Source organism: Salmo salar, chromosome ssa18, assembly GCF_905237065.1.
Source record: "Salmo salar chromosome ssa18, Ssal_v3.1, whole genome shotgun sequence".
In the NCBI taxonomy this organism is placed as follows: Eukaryota; Metazoa; Chordata; class Actinopteri; order Salmoniformes; family Salmonidae; genus Salmo; species Salmo salar.
In genome coordinates this window covers 17,407,583-17,415,060 of record NC_059459.1, presented here as the reverse complement: position 1 = coordinate 17,415,060, position 7,478 = coordinate 17,407,583, and the positions used below count along the sequence as shown (strand labels likewise).

At 44.5% G+C, this 7,478-nt stretch overlaps 1 long non-coding RNA gene across 1 annotated transcript in view; it reads right to left on the bottom strand.

The window, feature by feature from the left end:
* Window positions 1-1,441: 1,441 nt before the first annotated feature.
* LOC106576981 (uncharacterized) overlaps window positions 1,442-7,478 on the bottom strand; it is a 21,665-nt gene continuing 15,628 nt past the window's right edge. Inside the window, exon 5 of the long non-coding RNA XR_001322043.2 lies at window positions 1,442-4,935. This is a non-coding gene — a long non-coding RNA (uncharacterized lncRNA). The remainder of the gene's footprint in view (window positions 4,936-7,478) is intronic.

Genomic DNA, 7,478 nt, shown 5'->3' with positions numbered 1-7,478 from the left:
CTGTTATGCTTTGTGATTCAATAATTATTTTGTTAGTAATCGACCAATGTAATAAATACTGTATGCACTTTCTGTTATGCTTTGTGATTCAATAATTATTTTGTTGGTAATCGACCAATATAGTTATCTCTGTTTGCCGGTTCAGCACACTGGATTAAAATGTATAAAGTATAAAGAAATACATATGTACATAACACGGAAACATCACATTTACATAAGTATTCAGACCCTTTACTCAGTACTTTGTTGAACCACCTTTGGCAGCGATTACAGCCTCCAGTCTTCTTGGGTAAGACGCTACAAGCTTGGCACACCTGTATTGGGGAGTTTCTTCCATTCTTCTCTGTAGATCCTCTCAAGCTCTGTCAGGTTGGATGGGGAGCCTTGCTGCACAGCTATTTTTAGGTCTCTCCAGAGATGTTCGATCGGGTTCAAGTCCGGGCTCTGGCTGGGCCACTCAAGGACATCCAGATACTTGTCCCGAAGCCACTCCTGCATTGCCTTGGCTGTGTGCTTAGGGTCATTGTCCTGTTGGAAGGTGAACCTTCACCCCAGTCTGAGGTCAAGAGAAGTTTTTCATCAAGGATCTCTCTGTATTATGCTCCGTTCATCTTTCCCTCGATCCTGACTAGTCTCCCAGTCCCTGCCGCTGAAAAACATCCCCACAGCATGATGCTGCCACCACCATGTTTCAGCATAGGGATGGTGCCAGGTTTCCTCCAGACGTGATGCTTGGCATTCAGGTCAAAGAATTCAATCTTGGTTTCATCAGACCAGAGAATCTTCTTTCTCATGGTCTGAGAGTCCTTTAGGTGCCTTTTGGCCTTTTACTGAGGAGTGGCTTCCGTCTGGCCAATCTACCATAAAGGCCTAATTGGTGGAGTGCTGCAGAGATGGTTGTCCTTCTGTAAGTTTCACCCATCTCCACAAAGGAATTCTGGAGCTCTGTCAGTGGCAATCAGGTTCTTGGTCACCTCCCTGACCAAGGCCCTTCTCACCCGATTGCTCAGTTTGGCCGGGCAACCAGCTCTAGGAAGAGTTTTGGTGGTTCCAAAAGGTCTTCCATTTATGCATGATGGAGGCCACTCTGTTTTGGGGGACCTTCAATGCTGCAGACATTTTTTGGTACCCTTCCCCAGATCTCTGCCTCAACTTAATCCTGTCTCGGAGCTCTACAGACAATTTCTTCGACCTCATGGCTTGGTTTTTGCTCTGTCAACTGTGGGACCTTATATAGACATGGGTGTGCCTTTCCAAATCATGTCCAATCAATTGAATTTACCACTGGTGGACTCCAATCAAGTTGTAGAAATGTCTCAATGATGATCAATGGAAACCGGATGCACCTGAGCTCGCAAAGGGTCTGAATACTTATGTAAATAAGGTATTTCTGTTTTCGCTGTTGTCATTATGGGGTATTGTGTGTAGATTGATGAGGAATTTATTTTATTTGGTCTATTTAAGAATAAGGCTGTAACATAACAAAATGTGGAAAAAGTCAAGGGGTTGTGCTATAACCAGTGTAATGTGTCATGCTAACGTCACTATGACTTGATGGCCCATAGTCCACCAATATGTCACGCAAATGAGACACTGTTTACTTGACTGACCACGCTGGGTATTCATTCAGTCGTTCTGGTGGTAGGAGTCAGCACTGTATACAGGCAGACAATCTGCTGAACAGGCAAGCATAGCTAACTATAGAGAGCAATAGTAATGGTGTCTTTTTGTAGGCACTAACTCCACCATGGTTCGTCGGACAAAGCCTATGAGGAAAATGAATGGCGTTTTTGGATAAACGGCGATGCAATAATTATTTTGTTGGTAATCGACCAAAATAGAGCTCACCAGCTTGTAGTCCTAAAACCCGGAAATATGTTACCTCTGGTTCATGCAGCCATCCTTATTGGAAAAATGAATGTGGAGAGAATAGGGCTTTGGAATAAATACTGAAAATAAGGTCTGTGGTAATCACAGGCTTGGAAGATCTTGTACGTTTTGTTCTGCTGTTACTAGCTGGCATCACCCGGTACTCTACCCTGGACCTTAAAGACTGCTGCCCTATGTACAAAAGTCATTGAACACCGGTCACTTTAATAATGTTTACATACTGCTTTACCCATTTCCTATGTATATGTCTTCTATAGAACTACTGCTGTACACACCTTTTCTATTCATATCCTGTCCATACCGTCTATACACACCATCATAAAGGTATTGTATATAGTTATATTCCGGATTCTGACATTACTTGTTCTGATATTTCTTAATTCCTTTCTTTTTATTTTGGGGATTTGTGTGTATTGTTTTGTATTGCTAAGCATTACTGATCTGTTGGAGCTAGGAACATAAGCATTTCACTGCACCTGTGAACACCTGCAAAATATGCATATGTCATCAATAGAGTTTGATTTGAATGTGTTATCATGTGATGCTGCCTTCGAATCCAAATGGAAGTAACCTAACTGGAAAAGTTCTACTTCTAAGGTAGGTGCCTGGAGGTAGGTAGGCAGCAGCCTTTGGATTGGTTAAATAATAACAGTAGGCTATACCAACGTTAGTTTCAATTCATACAAAGTGTCAAAGCGATTGCCCAGCACAGGGCGCGAACTCTTGATGCTCAGAGCCAAAGTGTGCTGCCCAGATCACTGCACTATGTCAGTTTACAATGCTCTAGCAAGCTGTGAGAATACTTGATGATACTTGATGGTATGAGGTCAGTTGGTTGGCAGAGCCTTCCCCAAACTATAGCCCCCTAGGTACGGTACTGCATTGTATAGCCTACAAACAAACATCGCTTCCAGCTGCCTCCTGACAGCCATTTTAAATATTCAATATTCATTCAAATCCTCCTGCTGCAGGACTATTTTCCTCCTGCGACGAAATGGGTCATATTAAGATCTGACATCTGAGACTAGCAGGTAGCCTAGTGGTTAGAGCGTTGGGCCAGTAACCGACAGGTTGCTGGATCGAATCCCCTGAGCAAGGCAGTTAACCCACTGTTCCCTGGGCGCCGTGGATGTTGATTAAGGCCGCTCCTCGCACCTCTCTGATTCAGAGGGGTTGGGTTAAATGCGGAAGACACATTTCAGTTGAAGGCATTCAGTTGTACAACTGACTAGGTATCTCCCTTTCCCTTATTATTTGTCCAGCCTCCCTCATTCACACACTCATGACTCACTCTAAGTTGAGTAAAAATACATTTACTTTAGATTAACATTTATCGTTTTAATACAATTATTCTTACATTGCATTAATAAAAGCAACACCACCAATTAAATGCATAGATTCATGTGCATGCACCAGAACAGTACATTTCATAACAGGAATAGAGAGATCACATAAGTCTCTCCTTGTAGATGTGTACAAGCACATAAGCAATGTCAATGTGTCCCAAACCACACAGAACTCTCTCCTTTTCCCCTGTTTTGAGTAGTGGGGTCATAGTGGGCCAGTGTTTTATGGTTTGTGTATTTTGGGATCAGAGGAAAATGGCTCCCCTGAATAAATAATCAGCACATTTGCGAGCCATCACCATCGGCAGCACACACAGGGAGATGAGAACTGCATCGCCCAAGATATATTACCCACAATGCTTTTCAACAAGGCAACTAATTAGAAGACGAAAGGTCAAGTAAAAGCAGAGTGTGATTAGAGAGAGAGAGTGTGGAAAAAGAGAGCGGAAAAAATTTCACATACATAGTCGCTTTTGGACCGATGCCAAAAAGGCATTTTTTTCTGCCACTAGATCTGCTAGTAGCTTGTAAACGGTGGCTTCAATATTTAATGAAATGCTTATGTTGCAGCACCTGGACATATCCGCTCAGCCGCCCAACAGGGCGCTCCCAGGAGGGTCATTACCGCAGCCATTTTCAGAGAGGGCAGATCCCAGGCCTGGGTGCCAACCATGATGCCTGTCTTCTGGAATCTACGCTCACTAAAACAGCAGGGGAGGGGGATGCACTGCTGCTGGGACCAGCGTCTGAGAAGGTGTGTGTGTGTGTGTGAGAGAGAGGGTGAAGAGGAGAGAGTAGTAGAACACGGTGGTGTAGTGTGGGGCCAGTGTATTCCCAGTGAATGTGGTAGGTAGGTAGTATAGCCTGGGGCTTCTCTCCTGGCATCTAAACACCACAGTGGTCCTGCAGGGGGACATTGAGCACGGTGAAAACAGACTGAAGTATGCTTTCCTGTCAACACAAAAACACTTACAGTATGTGTGACGTTGCCTCGGCTGCAACCTGTCATGTAAACTGTACAAACTGACACTAACACACGCACACACACGTAAACACACTCTTTTGGGATCAGCAATGAAACATGGGAGTACAAAAGAGCCAAATATCTTAGAGGTCATAGAGACGCTTGCACTCATGAGTCCTTCACACACACACACGTGCCCTTTTCCCTAGGATGGACTGGCTGGGGATAATGCTGCTTTCATGCATTCCTCTACCTCCCGGCCGCCTGACTGTCCGGCACTGCCCTGACACACACACACACACACACACGTCCCTGGGTAAGTGAAGTCCCATCCTAATGGAGTTTAATTACTCACACCACATCCATCACAGTTCCAGTAGGAGCCCACAGTATTTTATCACCACTTTTAGGGGTTATTAGTACAAATACACTGTCACACTGCATTACCAGAGGAGCGCTTTAGGTGCCATCTCTCCTGAACATTCATTAAAATCTCTATCAATATCTATCAGCGCCCGCTCTCCCCTCGCACTCTCTCCCCTCGCACTCTCTCTCGCTCCCATTACAGAAGGCCGGGAAACTCTTCCCCATCGCCCCGGCCGGCTGCCGACACTGCATACCTCTAAAAGTTTTCACTTCATTTATCGCCCCTCTCTTCCTCTGTTCCGCCCATCGCCGGGCGATTGATGGCGGCTGGCAAGGACACCGGTGGCAGCGGCTTTAAGAGACGGCGTCCTGAGAAACATGGATCAGATGACTACTTTTAGGGGAAGCAGAGCACATTATTCATTCTGCACCATTACCAACTGGACAAAGGTGAGGGGATTAAGAAAGACTAAGCTTTTGCAAAGTTTCGGAAGAAAGGGACAGTTTGCAGTTCTGGAGAATGAACTAAGTTGGGCATCCATCACATAGTATCAGACACCAATTCACAGTACATTACAGTATCAGAACTGACATTCTGACAGAGTCTAATGGATCATTATGGTTAAGGCCTTTGGACAATGTTGGCAGTGTAGCTACTGCCCATATATGAATGAATGCTTGTACCCTAATAGCTTTCATCAGACAGACAGAGAAGTTAAAAAAGCCTGACACCTCTAAGTGGCAGCTGTTGTGTTCGGGTGGCGGGTTGATGCCTCTAAATGTTATTTCCAGGTAAATGCACACAGCTTGGGGCCCTAAGTGGAACAATTAGCATCCTTACATGTCTGTTTAGGTATAGGACAGAAACACCTGGTGCTGTTACCATGTGGATGTTCCCTTATCATCCCCCTATAGGAAATATTATCCCCCATCCAGCTCCTACTCTCTGTTCATGTCTGTGCCACTCTCAACTCTCTGGGTCATCAGCTTGAGTGAGTTCCTTCATGTTAGAGACGAGAAAACTAAGACTCCAACTTGTCTTGAAGTTCATTTTTTCCCCCCCGTTCAGTCCGCCTCTGACCAGGTGCCTGTTTATTCAACTTTAATTATTTTGTATTTTTTTCCGGCCACAAAATAAAAATCTATAAGCGGATTCCCCAAGCTCTCATTATCCTGTTGAACATATTTTATAGTGAAATAAAAACGGCAGTGTAAAGAACGCTGGAATTTGAACCCTGCTGCTCGGGCGAAGCTACGGTCAGGGAAATGAATTTTACTGACGGTTGAGGAGGGAAGACCAAGGCAAATGAAAAGAAAGAGAGATCGAGAGAGAAATATTGCAAACACAATCAAAATCATGTAACATGAACCTCTTTTTTACGACTGCGAGTATAGTATTTCACCAGTTCATGTATTTCATATAACTCAAATATTCATCAGTACACTAAATTTACTTTATTTAATTTGCTGTTCATACATTATTGAGATCTAAATCTATACACCGAGTGTACAAAACATTAGGAACACCTTTCTAATTGAGTTGCACCCCCGTTTGCTATCAGAACAGCCTCAATTCGTCGGGGCTTGGACTCTACAAGGTGTCAAAAGCCTTCCACAGGGATGCTGGCCCATGTTGACTGCAATGCTTCCCACAGTTGTGTCAAGTTGGCAAGCAGTGGATCTCTACTCCGAATTGCACGTTCCATCTCATCCCACAAATGCTCAATTGGAATGAGATCTGGTGACTGGACAGGACACTGCAGAAAGCTGAATTCACTGTCATGTTTGTGGAACCATTCCTGGACAATCCTATCCTTATGCTGAAAAAATCAATTCGCAGATGGATACACTGCTGCCATGAAGGGATGCACCTGATTGGCAATGATGTTCAAATATCCTGTGGCATTCAAACGTTGCTCCACTTTAATCAAAGGGCCCAATGTGTGCCATGAAAACACGCCCCGCACCATCACCACCAGCCTGCAATGTTGACACGCAGCATGATGGATGCATATACTCATCATCAGCGTGAAACAGCAGGAACCGGGATTCATCAGACCAGGCAATGTTTTTCACATTCTCCAGTGTCCAGTGTTTTCGTTCCTTAGCCCACTGCAACAGCATTGGAACTCTAAGGTCATCAGCTGCCATACCCCATTCGTGTCAAGGTATGACGAGTTGTGCATTCTTTTATGTGTCTTTGGGCACCAATGTTGTACTGGACTGTCAGTTGACTAACTGTAGCCCATCTGTTGCTCTGCACAATTCGTGTCAGCCTCCTTTGTCCCCTTTCGTCAATTACCCGTTTTTTGACCACTGGCCTGCCGTTGGGTGGTGGAACATTAATGAATGGCACACATACACAATCCATGTCTCAATTGTCTTAAGGCTTAAAAATCATTCTTTAACCTCTCCTCCCCTTCATCTACACGGATTGAAGTGGATTGTGACATCAATAAGAGATCATAGCTTTCACCTGGATTTACCTGGTCAGTCTACACTTGCTATCCAAAATAGTTCAAATAAGTCTACTGTGCTGTGCTAGTGTGTTTGTGTGTGTTTGTGTGTATCAGTGTGTGTGTGTGCGCGTGTGTTTACACATCTCCTCAGGTAGTGTCAAGCAGTTGGACTGCTTCTAAGCTGAGGATTCTGGATGCAAAAAAGACATGCGATGAGAGGAAGAGGAGGAGAGAGGAAGAGGAGAGAACCTCTGGCCGCCTGCCACTCATCTGGGCACCTTCCTAAGCAGGGCAGAAAATAAAACACGCTGGGAAAGAATTAAATAAAAGTGAGGAAGAAAAATGATTTCTTATAAATAGCAGGGCTCGCCAGAAGGCAGAGGAAATGAGAGCAGCGAGCTCTGGAAAGGAGCTTGAGCTTGACACGGGGCTTAAAATTGAGAGGGGGCGGAA